At 44.2% G+C, this 17,202-nt stretch overlaps 1 protein-coding gene across 3 annotated transcripts in view; it reads left to right on the top strand.

The window, feature by feature from the left end:
* PTGR3 (prostaglandin reductase 3) overlaps positions 1-17,202 on the top strand; it is a 50,631-nt gene that overhangs the window by 16,097 nt on the left and 17,332 nt on the right. For all 3 annotated transcript variants that reach the window (XM_069219426.1, XM_069219427.1, XM_069219425.1), the window contains exon 2: positions 667-765. The gene's annotated coding sequence lies outside the window, so the exon portion shown is untranslated. The remainder of the gene's footprint in view (positions 1-666; positions 766-17,202) is intronic.

Raw genomic sequence — 17,202 nt, 5'->3', positions numbered from 1 at the left:
TTAGGTGGTTAGAGGGGGTTGGCTGCTGGGCCTGGCCAGAGGCTGGGCCCTGTGGCCACCACTGGATTAAGGTATAGTAATTAAAATTACTTTGTGTTAAAAAAACATAGAAACATAGAAATTCACTGAAAAAACAAAGGTTACAGGGATGTTATAGTTAGGAAATGGAATTATAAAAAACATGGAAATTCACTTAAAAAAACAAAGGTTAGAGGGACGTTATAGTAAGGCTCACATTTTAAAGGTATAAAACCACAGAAAATCAGCTGAAATATCTGGGGTAATTGGCAGGGTATGACAAGGGCATGAGTTATAGTTACCTTAGGGCACGAGTTATAGTAACTTGAAATAACTCTAATTATAACAGTGAATTTCTGTGTTTTTTTATCTTAAGTACGATGTCCCCCGCTGGCATGCATGGCTGACTATGCCACGTAACATTATATAGGGTGACATTTTAAGTAAGGGTTAGAACACCAAAATATGAAAATAGACTGGCCTACTGGCTAATTGGCTTTGCCTAAAAGTCACCAATAACTATAATAAGATGTATATTTTTTTAAATCACACATTGCAATGTTTAATATTAGTGATTGTCATAAATACTTTCAATTAAGCATTAAAAAAATATTAAACATGCCTTTGTTTTTTCAAAACATTTTTCAGGGCACAAAGTGCAGTCGTAGAACCCACCACAACCACAAAGGTTCCTGCGTTCCACATGAAGATCCTACATCTCCAGTAGGGAGTGCTTTAAAAAATCTGGTAAGGGAGATTTATTGTGTTTTTAAATGTTGCTGGGAGGTTGTAGCACACCCTGAGGATCCCCATAGCATTAAAAATAATGCTTGATGGTGCCCCTCCCCTTCTACGGGCACCACCAGGAACCAAACATGTAAAGAAAGCCCTCACTAGGCATTATGGGGGAGAGTGGATAAGGCGCAGGCAGAGAGGCAGAGCCGGCTCTAGAGTGGTGTGACCAACCAGTGCAGCCACACCTGACGCTGACCTCAGGGAGGGCTGCCATGTTTACAAATAACACAGGGTTAAAAAGCACCTGCTGCAGAGTTCCTTGTGTGTCCAGCAATTTTCAGGCGACAGTAAAAATGTCAATTGGTGATTAATGTTCCTCCTGGAGAGAGATGGGAGTTTTGTTTTAATGGCAGTTTCCACTCTTGAAAAAGTAGCACAGAAAGTTAATATGCCAGCTGCAAAGAACATGTATCGAGCAGATCACAGAGCTGTATTTTATGATAGCTCAATGGGTTACTGCTTTTGTCACAGAGATCCTTCTGTTACTTGCTGTTACAATCCTAATATGGCACAGTAAACTATGAACTGTCATCAAAAGGCTGAATGGAAACTGCATGGTATAGGTTTAAATGTTCAATCAATCAATGAATCAATCAGGGATTTGTAAAGTGCACTACTCACCCGTCAGGGTATCAATGCCTGTTATGTTTTATTCCCCTATCTTTCAGTATCCTACTGTTGCTAAAAAGGGTTCCTTTGGGCAGAAATACATTTTTATTATTAAAGCCAAACACTGTGGTATGTTTTAAGTCCTGAGTTTGTGCTTCTCCAGACCAAACACTTTTAAAATATTCTGCCTTCTGGTATAGGTGACATGTAACCCCAACATCTTGTAATCCTTATTGTCTTGTGTAACATTTTCTATAATCCGATTTACACACATATGATTCATTGGCTCTCTATAAAGTGTGTGATGTAAAGTGCTCTTAGACCCTACACTTGTATGAGTAGTGCTATACAACAAATGGGTTATAGAGGTAGGTTTGAAGGGCACTGGTGGCGTGTGGTAGTGAGGGAATTTGTGAAGGTTTTTTGGGGGGAGGTGTCAATAAAGATTGCTGCACTGGGTACAACCAACATTAAAGCTGGCCCTGGTATCGCCGAGGGGTACTGCACACCTCCCCCCCCTAAAAAATGTAATGTGCTACCTTCCCAGGCCCTGCACCACCTCAGGAGGTTCAAAAATCAAAAGACAGGGGTCTGTTTTTTTTTTTTACCTGCACCACGGATTTGTGGTAATGCTAAACAAAAAATACGTTTTTGGCCCCAGGGGGGTATCTTTGGGCCTAGGGTGGGTCATGGTATCCATACCCTGCCATCTACATGTTTTTTCAACGCTTTAACTGCTAGACCTTTTTCCCCATCAATGCTAAGCCTTTTTTTGGCTATTTGGGGTAGTTCATGCTCAGGCCTCCATAACTTTTTGTTCACATAAGCTATCCACGACAAATTTGTGTTCTTTTTCCAACATCCACGGTGCCCACGGTTTGTGGGTTTCACTGGAGTGGACCAAGAAATTTGCTAAAATATAGCTAAATTTGTTTTTTTGGGGGGGGAAATCAATTGAGGATTTGTGGTGCTAAAATCACAATCTTCCCAGCTTCCAGGAACACACAGGCTTGATTCAGATCAAATCAAATTTTATAACACTGTTTTGTCACTTTACTGGGAGATGGCCCATTTTCCCTAATGTTTTTACTTTCAACCTTCTTCTAGTTTGTGATGGAAACAGATGTGAAACCCATGGTGGATCCCGGAAAGCTATACACTGCCGAAAACTAGACAAAAGTCAGAATTCAGCAAGGGGTCATTTGTGTAGATCCTTCAAGGTTTTTCCCAAAGAAACGAAGGCCCTTTTTACGAGTCTGGCGGTTCTAGGACCACTATTCTCGCAGTGGCAGTCGGACCACGGCCAAAGCAGTGGTCCGGCCTCCACATTATGACCTTGGCGGAGCCGCCACGGTCCAACTGCTGGCACCACCAGGTTGCTGCCAGTCGACAACCTGGCAGTGCCAGCGGTCTTAATGCGCCAGGGCAGCGCTGACCTGGGGACTACTAGTCCCCTCTCCGCCGGTTTTGGCAAAGTGGATCAATGCCATGCAAAGGCTGGTGGAGACAGGGTGCCGTGGGCCCCGTGGGGGCACCTGCACTACCCATGCACTTGGCATGGGTAGTGCAGGTGCCCCCATGGACAGCCCCGTTGCGCTTTTCACTGCCTGAGTTACAGGCAGTGAAAAACGCAACAAGTGCTGTCACTCCAGACGCATCGTGTCAATGATGTGGCCTGTTTCCTGCTGGGCCAGTGGGCGGAAACGAGGGCAGAAAACCGGTGTGGTGGTTTTCCACCCTAAAGAGTTTGGTGGGTGGCCTCAGCCGCCCACCAAACTCAAAATGAGGGCCTACGTGTTGAAATAAAAAAATATAGAAATTAGCAGGAAAAAAAGGGCATTTGTGACAACATTTCCATTTGTAACTCCTCATCGCGATGGCCAATTCACAAAAGCTATAAACTACTACATCTGCTAGACCCTTCTGGTTGTGGGAATATATTGGGTTTGTGGTTTTCCAAGAATTCAAGGTACCCAGAGTCAATAAGTGAGCTTCATCATCTAGTTGTTTTTCATTGCGTACCTGGTACAGAGCAAATCATGTGCTAAAATATAAATAGTGAAAAATAGGTATCAAGGAAACCTATGTATTTCCAAAATGGGCACAAGATATGGAGTTTAGAAGCAGGGGGTATTTATGTTTCTCTGAATTTATTGGTACCCATATTAGCATTTGTACTAGATGGTATTTCTCAAAATTACTTCTTTCTTACACATTGTCTTACATTTGGGAGGTAAAAATGCAGAAAAATACAATCAGTACTAACACTTCTTCTACTATTCTGTGTTCCCCTAACTCTCCCAATAAAAATAGTACCTCACATATGTGTGTGTGTAGGCCTACTGCTGCAACATCAAACAGCCCAAAACGCAACATTGGTACATCAAATGTTTCCACAAAATTTACCCATTTTTAAACAAAAGTGGGTAGCTGTGGTATTTGGCCGTAGCCCAGCTGTCACCTAGGGAAACCCAGCAAACCTGTACATTTCTGAAAAGTAGACACTTAAAGGAATCCAGGATGGGGTGACTTGGTGGGCTCTCACCAGGTTGTGTTACCCAGAATCCCGTGCAAACCTCAAACTTTGACTAAGAAACAAATTTTCCTCACATTTCGGTGATGAAAAGATCTGGAAAAGGCATAGAGCCACATACCTCCCTCCATCCACCATTCTCCTATGTTTTCTGATAAAAATTATACCTCAGTTGTGTGAGTAGGCCTAGTGCCTGCAACAGGAAATGGCCCAAACACAGATACATCAATTTTTTCCACAGAAAACGGACCCATTTTTAGGAAGTGGGGAGCTGTGTGTATGTTTTGGCCCTACCTCAGCCGGCAGCTAGGGAAACATAGTAAACCTGTACATTTTTCAAAACTAGACACCTAGGGAAATCCAGGATAATGTTTCTTTACCCACAATGCCCTGCAAACCTCAACTTTGCTTGTAATCACACATTTTCCTTATATTTATGTGATAGAAACTTCCTGAATCTGCAGAATTCCACAAAATTCCTACCAAGCAGCATTGCGCTATTTGTGGCCATACAAATGTTGCACTTCTTGTAGCTAGGCCTAGTGCCAGAGATAGGAATGTATCAAACCAAGGGCAATGGGAGCCCTTGCACGAGGACTCCTAATGACATCGGTTGGATACGTTCCTTTCGCTGGCATTAGGCCCAACCGCACAAGTGGCACAGCATTTTTATCTGCAGAAGAGGGGCAATTCTGAATGGTAAGAATTTTTGGGATTCCTGCTGATTCAAGAAGGTTTCATCACAGAAATGTGAGGAAAATGCTTTTAGTCAACATTTGAGGTTTGCAGGGCATTGTGGATTAGAAAATTATGTAGGATGAATGCGAAGCACACCACCCTCAAATCCCCCAGATGTCTAGTTTTCAGAACTGCCTGAGTCTGATAGGTTTCTTTCCAATCCCAAACAGTGTAACTGTTCGCCATTGCAAGTGGGATGGTACTGGGAGTTAGCCCAACTCTCCTGGCCCATTTGTAAAAACAATAGCCCAAAAAATCAAATATCCTCTTGCTTGCCATTGGGATGAGATGCTTTAGTCCACATAGGAGCATTTATGAGTGGTTGGGAGATTGTCATGCCCATGCTGGGCACCCATCTCCCCTAAAAAAAAGTAATCCCTGGTGTCTAGTGGGCTTTCTGCAGAAAGACTATTTCCCTTTTTTTGGGCAGCCCCTACTGATACAAATTAAACAAAAAGCAATCCATGATGTCTTCTGGGCTTTCTGACCCCCCCTGGAGGTAGAAAGACTGTTCCCCTTTATAGTGTGGGGGGCTGGCCCTGCCCATTCTGGGCCGGCCCCACTCATCGTAATATAAAAAGTGATCCCTGAGGCTTAGTGGGCTTTCTGCCCCCCCCCCCCCAGACCCCACCCCTAAAAATAATTTTAAAAATAGGCCCTGGTGTCTAGTGGTTTTCTGCCTCCTTGGGGGTAGATCCACCTAAAAATATGGCAAATTTCCCCCCGGGGGCAGAAAATGGCTATAATAATGCCCCCATAATGGGGAGCAAACATTGCCCAAGGTGCCGCTCCACAACATGGTGTCTAGTGGTTTTCTGTCCCCTGAGGCCAGATCAGCCTAGAAATAGGGCCAATCTGCCCTCGTGGGTGTGGGGGGGGGGGGTCGGAAAACTGCTGTAATAGTTCCCCTATAATGGGGAGTGACCCTTGCCCAAGGGGCCGCTCCCCAACATATTTTTTGAATCCTTGGTGTCTAGTGGTATCCTGTACCCGCTGGGGGGGCAGAGAGGGGTAATTGCCCCTATCTGTCCCCCGAGGAGCAGAAAGACTGTTTCTATCTTCTAGGGGGGCATGGCCATGGCCATGCTGGGCAGCCCCCACTGATAAAATATAAAAAAAGTAATCCCTGGGGTATAGTGGCCCTTATTCTGCCTCTGGATTGGCAGAATACGGCCATAATAATTACCGCATAATGGGGGCCGCTCCCTGCTACAATAATAAATCCCTGGTGTCTAGTGGAGTGGATCCCTGCTTGGGGATCACCCTCCTTGGACAGTCCCCAAGCAGGGATCCACTTGGGAAAGGTACCTTTGGAAAGAGGAGATTCTCTGCTTTCCAATGATACTTCTCCTGTGTGCTTTGGTGCTCGGGGACTGAGATATCCCCACAAGCACTGAAGTAATGAAAGTGAAATGAGCCGAATGGCTCATTTCACTTTTCACTGTAATGACGTCAGTGCACCTTGAGCACAGATCATCATTACAAAATGCCTCGGGCTGCTGGGGAAGCTCTTGCGTCTAAAAATCTAAGTTTTGTTCTCATGTACAGAGGACAGAACGATCCCGTCCTCAGCACATGCCTTCTGCACAGTCCGAGGAGGGAACGTTTTCATCCTCAGAATGGAAGGGGTTAAAGGTTAGTCCACGACAGGGGACTGAGTCCCAGAGCCCTAAAATGGCTGCCGCTACCTCTTTGTTGATGCTGTGGTACCCAATCAGATCTTATCTTAAGATCTGCACTGACAATGGATCCTCTGCAGCATTATATACATACATACAATTAGAACCTTCATTTTTCAATAATTACTGAACGGATTCACACAAAAGCACAAAAAGCATGCTTTCTGGACCAAAATCTAGCTTTCTGCCAAATCTGGTAATTCTGTTCAGCCGTTTTGGCTGTAGCTGTTTCTAATTTTCATTCAGAAAGATATTTGCAGAAAATGTATTTTGGGACACCCTGTTTTTTTATCAGTCTCTGCTTAAGAGATCCCCCTGAAAATTTCCAGGAAGAAGCAGAAGTGGATGAGACTTTTTTGGGAACGTTTCCTGAAGATTTGTGAAACTGTGACAAAGGTATTATTAGCAAACCTAAAAATGTATTTCCTATTGAATACCATTCTTGCAGACAGGAAAACAAAACACATATTGCTCCCACACGGAGGGTGTTTGCAAAAAGCAGCTGTCTTTCCAGGCAGGAGCAAAACCGGATCTCACACCATGCAGAGAGCCAGCTTGGGCTGTCTAACATGTTGATTGGTGGATGCTCAGGGGAGCCTCAGGGGACCCACCTATAAATGATGCGGGTCCCGGGAGATGGAGTCCACAGGGCCAAAATAGGCTCAGGGAGGGGAGCCAGGGTCCCCCCTCCACTTCTTTCCCCCAGGGGAAATTGTGGCCTTTAAAGGTTCGGGAAAGGGTGCTACTCAGCCCGTTCCCCTCAATAAAATACAGCTCCAGGGAATTATGTCCGCGGGACCTAGTAAGGCTGTAGGAGGGGGCCACCTTGCACCCCTCCCCTTTATAATTAAGTGTGGCCCTGGGGGATGGGGTCTCCAGGGCCTAATGAGGCTCATGGAGGTGGGGGGCTGGTGCCCATTTCCCTTTTAAATTGAATTTAGCCCTGGGTTATGATGTGCCCTAGGCCTAATGAGGATTGGGACAGGGGGACACATGGCCCCCCTCCCCTTTTAATGTAATTCGGCCCTGGGAATGGGGTCCATGGAGACTATTAAGGCTTGAGGAGGGTAGCTGCATGCCACCTCCCCTTAATATACATATGTTTTGGCCTTGGGGATGGAGTCCCTGAGGCCTAATGGCCAATCCTTCACTGTGCATGCAAAAGGCTGTGCACGGCTTGGGGTTGGCAAACGGTTGGGTAGACTGCCTTCATGTGTGTTTATTGAGCATTTCCAAATGTTACAATAATTATGTATGACAAGTGCATTTTACTAACAGTAATGTCATACAGTCACAGGGAAATTCAATTTAGATCCAACAATAATATAGAAAATATCAAACTTTGAACACTGAAACACTGAAACAAGCCTGCGCTTTTCCATGCATTGACAATTTATATAGCTACAGATTGATGGCCCCTTGATAACAGGCATTACGGTGAGGAGGAACAGTTAAAGTGGTGTAACAAACATCATATGGGGGGCGTGTGCCTGGAGTGTCCCGGGTGCCCACAGGTATCAGGGCCCTCCTAGGTGATTCAGTGGTAAGAGCGCAGCCTGAAGGTCAGGTAAAATGGAATACCAACTGGGTGCAAGGGGATAATTGTGTAATCCTCGTGTCCTCTCTGTGGAGGGTAATGCCTTTGGCCTGAGCCCACAGCTTCATGGAATGTTCCTAGGTAGTGTTTGTGGGAGGGTGGGCAATTTCCATCCCTGAGTGCTCAAATGTGTGGCCAAGAGGAGCCCCAAATCAATGAAGTGGGTGGTGGCCTTGTGTTTTTTGTCCCTTCAGCGCAGGCCCAGTAGGCATACCTAACATGTGTGCAAGAGGGACATTCCTGTAGTCCTGGAGTGTCAAGTGTGTGGTTACGTCAAGCCACTACCAGTGAAGAGAAAGACAGGCCCATAGCATGTTTAGGAGACCAGTATAGGGTAGGTTATAGTGGAGGCAGGCAGTATATAATACTGAATAGGGTAAAAAGGGGCATTGCGTGGGACAAGAGTCAGATATTTCAGTATGGCAGTTCACTCCTCCTCAGTGTAAGGAGAGCCTAGGTCTGACTCCAAGTGTTGGCGCAATTAGGTATGCAGAGGTGCTGCATTTGTGCACAAAGATTCAGCAAGCCAATGTGTCAAATGTCGCCCCCCTCCCATGACATGGAGGTATTGAAGAGTGAGGTGCATCGGGTGCTCTTGGTGCATGTCCCACCACTGTCCACCCAATGCCCACCCAGGAGAGGTTTATAAAGCAAGAAGTGGCTGGGGGGAAGACCCTCATCTGCAATCAGAGACTCAAAAGGAGCCATTGCGATATAGATCTCCCACAGTCATTGTTGACTTCCTGACAAACCCTATACGCTGCTGTGCTGACACCCCCTTGATAAAGCCAATAGTCCCTGTCACTAGTATTCTGGTATTTTGAGTCTTTGAGAAAACCAGAAGGTCTGCCTCACTATGCAAAGTGGCAAGCAGTTTGGGTGAAGTCTGTGCGTAGGGGATGGGGGCCAGGCTCTGTGCCCAACCTCATGCAATGCATTGTGATGGTAGTCTTACTTCATGTTAAAAAAAATGGAAATTCTCTGAAAAAAAGTTTAAAGTTATGTTTTTTGTTAGGGAAGGTAATAATGTGTTTCTTTACATTACAAAAACCTCAAAAATGCAATGAAAAAACAAGTTATAGAGATTTATAGTTAGAGGAAAATGTCAGTTAAAACATACTATTTTAAATTAACAAAACCACTGAAATTCACTAGTTATCTTGAGTAACTATAACTCATGCCATAAAGTAACTGTAATTCCGTCCTCGCCATGCACGGCTAATTACCTTACTCATGACATGTTCTATGACATTTTTGATAACATCACTGCAAAATCTGAAATGACATCATTGATGACAAACACTGTGCATTCACACAGCTTAACACAACTAATCCTACATGGTAAAATGATCACTTATTGCTGATGTGCTACCCGTTTACCTCTAATCTTGGGTTCTGGAGAAGCATGCTACTTGCCATAAAATGCTTGAATGCTTTGATTGGGATAGAAATTGCTACAGAAATACAATTTACAATTACATAGTTCTGAGGTTCAATCCTTTTTCCTGTAATCCACTTGGAAAGACTGCTAACTGCCCTTCACTAGTAAATTCTAGACAGTTTCTCATAACTTGGACCCCTCACTGCCTCCCAAGTGTGAGACATTAGTAGTGAGAGGAGAAGGAAAAAGGGTGAATGAGCGTATGTTTGTATATTGGGGAGTCAACAATGTTAGGTTGCCCTAAAAGGAAGGCAGCAACCTTGCTTGTGATTGCCCTCCACCTCCGCATTCTGATGGTGAATGTCCCTGCACTGTTTGTTCCTGCTTCACATGCCAGGATAGGCACATGAATAGGCACTGAATATTACAGTGTAACCAATAGAGAATCTGTGTGTTTGCCCCACCAGTCATAGTCATGTTCAGCAGAACTAACAAAGCCACTGGTTCTCACCTGAGAGAAAGGGGCATGCTCTGCACCCATATACCATGTCTTGTGTTTGGCTCAGAAAGATGAGCTTCAGTCCCTGCAGGGGACTCCAATTGGATGAGGCCTGTCTAGAATTAATTCACAACACCTGTTGGTACTATGCGATTTTTGTTTTCACCTTAGAAACTCATTGGGTGTCAGGCAGCCAACAGCAGGTTCAAGTCCAGGTCCAGTTGCAGCTGGTCAGCTAGACAGTTGCAACAAGGGCCTCTTGTAGCTTGTTGTTTCCTTCATCATTCTAGCTTGACAGAGGGTCAGCCTTATGAACAAGGGAGTCCGTTTTTTTGTCCTAGGTATAAGAGAGAAAACCGGTTCAATCCGTTAGGGCGCTTCTTTGGTCTCAGAGAGCAGGTTCAGTTCTCGTCTGACCTTCTAGAGGTCCTGGAATGTTCTGAAGTATGTGCCTGGTGATGCCAGATGTATGTCTGGCATGAGCTACTGGGTGGGAATGACCCCTGGGCACGTCTTAACTAATGAGGTCAAGGTTCCTGGGGCTAACTCTATATTCTTTGGGCATTTTCAAGATGGCAAAAGCCTTTGACCATACCAAACTTGTGTCCTGACCGCTAGGGTGTGTGGGGGGGAGTATACTATGGCAGTCATAGTGTTCTCCTACATCTTACAATAAAATTCAGTTTGAAGCAAGTCCACAACAAACTCAGAGATGGGAGTCTGGTAAAAAAAAAAAAAGCTGAGTTTTCCAGCAGCTAGACAGTGGATACACAAGAAGTGCTGTCGCCCTTTGTGTGCTCTAAGTGTTATATGTAAAGCCCCAGTAGACTTGTCGAGGAAGAAGGTTATGACATTCCAGCAGGATTTGCCGCTTTAATGTCAAAAACAGGCACGCTGTGATTGGGACCTGCCTGGCTGGGGGGACAAAGGAAGGGCCAGGCCAGGTGTTAGCTACATCTGCTTCAAAGAGAGTTGAAGTTGATCAAGTTCCTGTGCCCAGCACACAGGCCACCCTGTCAAGGGCACAACATCTCCCCACACCTAAGGCCACTGTCTCAACTCTAGGATAAAGATCACACCTCATCAAGGGGGCTATTCAAATGCTAATTACTGGTTGAAGTTGATCAAGTTCCTGTGTCCATCACACAGGCCATTCTGTCTAGGGCACAACACCTGCCCACACCTAAGGCCACTGTCTCAACTCAAGGATCAAGATCACACCTCATTGAGGGGGCTATTCGGATGCTAATTACTGGTTGACAGATGTGGGAGAGCAGCACGTAGATTAGCCTCCAACAACTTAATGCAGGGAAAAGGTGACTTTCTGAAAATTACTTTTCTTCAATATTTAGTAACACTCCAACATCACCACTGAATTGGATTTTGAAAAACTAATAAAAATAGCTGTTTAATAATTTTTCTATCTAGTTCCATTCCCAAGATATAGTATTAGTATGTAAAATTGCATCTCACTGTTTTCCTGTGGCCTTGCTACAATTAAAATAGCGTTGGTGGCCTTTTCATTATAAGGATATGTATAACAATAAACTTTTTTGTTTCATATACTTTAATACCATGCACCCTGCCTTATGAGCAATAAGACCTACTTAGGAGTGACTCAGAAATACTTAAAAGGAGTGTTTAGGTTTGTCAAAAGCGGTTATTTTGACAGGTCGAATTTGCAGTTTAAAATTGCACAGCCAGGCTACAGAGCATAAGTCTTCAGTAATGTTTATACGGTCACTGTAGTGGATGGCATGATGGGTCCTGCAGCCTACTTGTAACATTTACCTTACATGCCCTGTGTACACTTCATACCATATACTAGGAACTTATATGTCAATGAGGAGTATTCCAAGTTTACCATGTTGAAAGGAGGAGCACACGCACATTATCACTAGAGTGTAGGAGTAAAGTGCACAGAGTTATACAGCCTGCAAAAATGTAAGGTACGTCAGAAGGCTAAAAATCTGGGGTGACCACACAGAAAAGTTGGATTTCCTTTAGTTTAGTACTGTGCAAGAAATGCCTGCTGTTGCTGTGACCTGAGACTAAGGAGATGGATTGCCTAGCATGCTTATTATTGATAGAATTCATCCCAAAAAATTGTAATGTGCAACCAGTTCCCGCCTTGTTGTGAGGACCTGCTGCTCCATGATGAGAATGCCAGGGATGAAGTGCTTTTGTTGCTACACCATCCATCCAAGAAGCATTGTTTCCATGTAAGAATTCCTTCTTTGATCCACTCTTAATATATCTGTTGCTACAGATATGTCTTATTTGTTGTCTGTCACAAATGAAGGCCAATAAAATATCTGTAAACCCACTAGGGTGAACTACTGTCTTTTGCCTGGCTACCTAGAGAACTTCTTCCCCTAATGCCAGATCCTGGTTGTCTACGTGAATGTACGGTCTTGCCTATTTTGTTCCATAATTCAACTGCTGCCCTCATCCTGACCATAAAGGTTGCATAATTCAGCACTAACACATGGAGATTGTTGTTTTACACTGGCCATTGTGACACTTTCTACCAGTGATGACAAATTCTGTGAGCACTGCCTGCTCAGAAAGAATTTCATTCATCTAGCACTTGAAACAAGAGAGCCTGAAACTGTACTCCCAGACCCCTGCATTGTACAAGGACAACCTTGGCACTTCTGTGAACATGCACCAATGAAAAATAGTAGTGGCTGAGCGAGATATGCTCACATTATCAGAGCAAACTGCATATGCAAAGCAGATATGTGGTATCTCGACCACAGGTTTACAAATGAACACACATATGTGATCCTCTGTGCTCTGATCAAATGTGTGCTTTCAGAACTGAGCTTTAGCTGCAAGAGACTGATAGTCCTTGATTTTCGTTGAAATCAATGCCTTTGTAACCGGAAGATCACATTTTAAGACTGAGCCTTGACTGCTCAACCTCCTTGCTAGACCCTAAGAGTCAAATCCAACAAAGAAGCTTTTTTGGCATTTCCATGATCCTTGCAGTATGTGCACCTTCCTCTGACAAGGATAACAGGCAAAGTTTGACTTGCGCCCGTCAGTCCCTACTGTGCTAAAGAACTGGCCCAATAAACTCCATGTGTAAGGTGCCACAATCCACTTCTCATGCAGAGTATTTTATGACAAACCTGAACTGTACTTGTCTTGTAGTGCTTTGATCACAACAAATTATTTTAACTACAAGTTTGGGGAAATTATGTAATACTTTTGTATCACTGTTATAACATATGAAATGTGTGTTGTTTTTTTTTTATTATTTAGAATTTGTGTACTGGTCACAATCAAGAAGCTATTAGGAATTTGGACTAACTCATCATAACTAAGGTCCGCATTTAGAGTGAGCTGCGTGGCCAGCGAGGTCAGTGAAGACTATGGTCTCTTCTCTCCTGTAAGAGGACCACCTGCCAGATTTGGAGATTATTTACAGTCAGGTGGGGATCTCTGCGCCTTCACTAGACCAACCGCTGCAGCAAATCCAATGAGGTCACTGATACTTTGCCAAGCGTGCATCACTTAATGCACCCACTCACCAAATATTTGTTACTGAAAACGAATCCCCAGAGGAGAAGTTGGTTTTCAGAAAATAAAAAAATTAGCCCAATGTACATAGAATTTTCTCCGTGTACGTAGGGGCCACTGTGTGTTTTTCCTACACAGGTCAGACATGCATGAAGGCATATTTTTTTTAATAGAACATTCTGCCCTGTGTGGCAGAATGTTCTAATAGCCTTAGAACCCGACGTAGCGGGCTCTACCGGCTATTAAAGTCCCTCCCCCTTGTTAAATGCCCTCGCCTTCGGCTCGGGCATTTAAAGCGGGGAGCGGGCCTTTAATAGCCGGTAGAGCCCGCTACGGCGGGTTCTAAGGCTATAATATATGCATTAGAGTAGAACTGTGGAGTAAGGGGGGGGACGAGGTGGGATGGGGGAAACAAGGAGTGGGTCAATTTTAAATGATAAATTAAGCCAGTGGAGGAAAGCACATGCAGTGCATGAGGAAGATAGCAACGCAGGAGGTGTGAAAGCATGCAAGGGACTGAGCAACATATAGCGCGGGGATAAGGCACATCAGAAAAACTGCAATACCATGCCAGGGATGTGGAATTTAAATAGGGCCAAAGGCCATACGGACAGACCTAAAAACATGTCACTCGGATGAAGTGCTCAAACAAAAACAAAAAAAAATAGTTCTGTAAAAGTGACCAGTGGAAGAATACAAGTCTGCCAAATAAAAGAATGGTAAAGAGGCTAAGCTTCAGGGAAAGGACATACAGAAGATGGGCAAAGAAACCCATCCATTAAAAGTCAGCAAATGAGTGACAATAAAGCCAACCAATTATAAGCAATGGGCAGGCTAAAACCTCACTATATGTTCTTGGGAAGCATAAAATAGGTCATTTCCAACCAGACAACTTGCACTGTCTGGTGGGCAAGACCTCCTTCGAGTGACAAACAACTTTTTTAATTTAGATGTGAAAGTGCAACTGTGACATGGTGGGTGGGCGGGCCACCAGGTCAAGTCTGTATGCCAGGGTAAGTAGTTAAGGCTTTGCCTGGGTAAACCCAGCGCTTTCCCTCTGTATAAACAGTGTGGCAACAACACATTTAGCAGGGCAAGAATACTGCTAATTTAATCCTCCTCCATTAGGGTGACCAGGTGTCCTGGTTTGCCAGGACAGTCACGTTTTTTCACCAGCTGTCCCAGCAGATTTCTTCAAATTTGGCTCATGTCCCAGTTTTTAGAGGGGTCCGACTGAAAACAGCGATAGGCACTTTTCTTTAGATGTTCTAAAGTTCTGCTAGCTAGCAGATGTTATAAGTAAGCTATTTAACTAACAGGTATGATGCTGGTTTCGAAAATTAAATTGTATTTCTTTTCTTAGTGTCCCTTCTGTCTTTCTATGTTGACGAGAACTGTCATTCTGAGTCCCTCCCTTAATGTAGAATTGTAGTCCTTCTTCTATTTTTGCAAAATGTCCTGTTTTTCGGTTCTCAAGATCTGATCATCCTATCCTCCATCAAACTCTAAATTACTTCTAAAATCCTACCTACTGCTCGATGGAAAGTATTTCTCTGTATATGACTCAGCAGACAAATTCTGTGTCAGGACCAGAGGCTCTGATTATGCTTCTCTTTCTATACTTTAATATTTTCAGCTGCCAATCAAAATAAAGTTTAACAACAACACTTCCCGTGACACCTATCCATCATGTGACCAACCATAGAGCCCTAGCCCAATATAAACCTCCTAAGGCATAACGCTTCTTCTTTCTTTGCTGCTCTTCCTTGTTTTTAATAAAAGTGATTAGTCCCGACTATATTGTGTGTGCGAAGCGTTGTAATTTAGGCACTCGCGACGCGTAACGTTTTCGGGCCTTGCTTACGCACTCGGTTTGCTGGGGAGCATTTATCCTCCCCGCGAGGGGCGCCTGCCGCCTTGCTGCCTTGTTTGTGGAGTGGGAGTGAGGAAAGCGAGGACGCACATTCCTTCTACGCGCTGTCCTCTTTCTATTTTTGTTGACCGGGGCTTCGCACTCATGCATGCCCTGTTGACTCCTGTTGGCAGAATACTCCTGAGGGCATCGGAATACGCCTGTTCCACTCTCAGGCCCCGCATCTCATCTGCTCTCTGCCTACGCCTGGTTATGTTCCTATTGGGGTGTAATAATCATATATTAGGCTTTGCCTAGCAGAATTGCTATTTTAAATAGTAACTTTTGATTGTTCAAGGCAGGTTTCCCTCAACGCTTTATTTTTTCATTGGGTTGTGCACCTTTATGATCTTGGATTATTTCCTGGACTTCATAAAATCCTGCTTTTGAAAACATTTGGTCAGCATTACCTCCCCACTTAAATTTGAAGTTATTGATTAGCAGACTCTCTGCTCTTGCTGCCATTATACCCTCCTCCATTATGGCTAGTTAAGAAGAGGATTCTGGGGAAGGTACTTATTATGATGACTCTGTTGGGTCCTTTGAGCAAGACCTTGTCTATGCCCTTGACGCTGGGGTTCGCCACACTGTTAATGTGGCTGTGGCTTAGTCTATCCAGCCTATTAAGTATCACTTAGGCTTTGCTGAACAGCAGGGTTGGATCCCGAACTCTGCATCTCGCAGCTATGAAGAACTGCCTTTCTCTCAAGATCCTTCCAGCTCAAATTCAGATGCTAACAGCATCTGGCTGACTTAGAACAATTGGCTCAGTCCTTGGTTAAGGACCACGACTATTCACCTGCCCAGTCAGTCCCACTCAGGGAAGAGGTTAAAGGGGATTCTGATTCTTTGTCTTCCTCTCAAAGTCCTGAAAAGGACACTGATTCTCGTCCCCGTAAACAGAAGGCGAAATCTCGACACTCGCAACCAGCCTCGCAACCCCTGAAAGTTCTCATTTTAGAGCCGGAGGACATTATACACCCTAGATCTTCCTCCTCGACCCCTCCTTCAGAGGTGGCAGAATAAGTACAAGCCCACATTTGTTGTTGTTTTGACAAAGATGCTCGATCTTAGCTGAGATAAGAATTCCCCAGACCTGATTTTTCTTCAAAAGTCACTGAGACTCCAAAGATAGGCCCTAGTCAGGTGACCTATCTGAAGTTCTCCAAGGGCCCTAAGAAGGGCATTGACTGTGCCTGGCGTGGTTGCCAGGACAAAGCTATTAGATGTCTCAGGCCCTCTTACTAAAATCCTAGAGTTAGGGTTTCAGGCCAAAGAATCTAGTACTCCAATTAATCCTGAGGTCTTAGTGAGATGGGCTCAGCGAGCCTTATGTTTCCTAGCGAACACCAATTGTGGCAACTCTAGTGAGAGGCGTTGTTTCATTTTGATCAAAATGGGCCCTTAATAGAATTTAACAATTCTTGACGCAAAAGCTAGAAAAATGTTTATTCACATGAGGTGTAAAATAACGTTCTTAAGCTGCTGTTTGTGCCAGTGTCTCTCAGCTTCATAGAAATGTTAATTGCTGATTTTCCTCTTAACCAACTCAGTGTTACATTTAGCACCTTCAGCAAGTCCTACCTTTGCATTAAACTGCCAGTTGAATTGTGGAACTGGTAGTTTTGATTTTAACACTCTATGTATTGGGTGGAAAACAACGGAATACAAATTGCTGTTGCTAAAAAGCCAGGTCTTGCTAAAGGTGACACGCATGATATGAGGCAACCTGACGGCTGTTTTAATCTCTCTTTACGAAGTATTCAAAAAAATGATACATATTTTGGGTAAACTGGAAATAAACATTACCATTGTGTGGGGGTTGTGGTAACGTTCTGGTGAGACTCCAGTGTAAATCGAGGGGTGGTGGAAACCATGCCGAACACTGGCAGTGCTTTTTGACTACGGAATAG

This window comes from Pleurodeles waltl, chromosome 2_2, assembly GCF_031143425.1.
Source record: "Pleurodeles waltl isolate 20211129_DDA chromosome 2_2, aPleWal1.hap1.20221129, whole genome shotgun sequence".
NCBI lineage: Eukaryota > Metazoa > Chordata > Amphibia > Caudata > Salamandridae > Pleurodeles > Pleurodeles waltl.
This window is presented reverse-complemented; position numbering and strand designations above follow the sequence as displayed.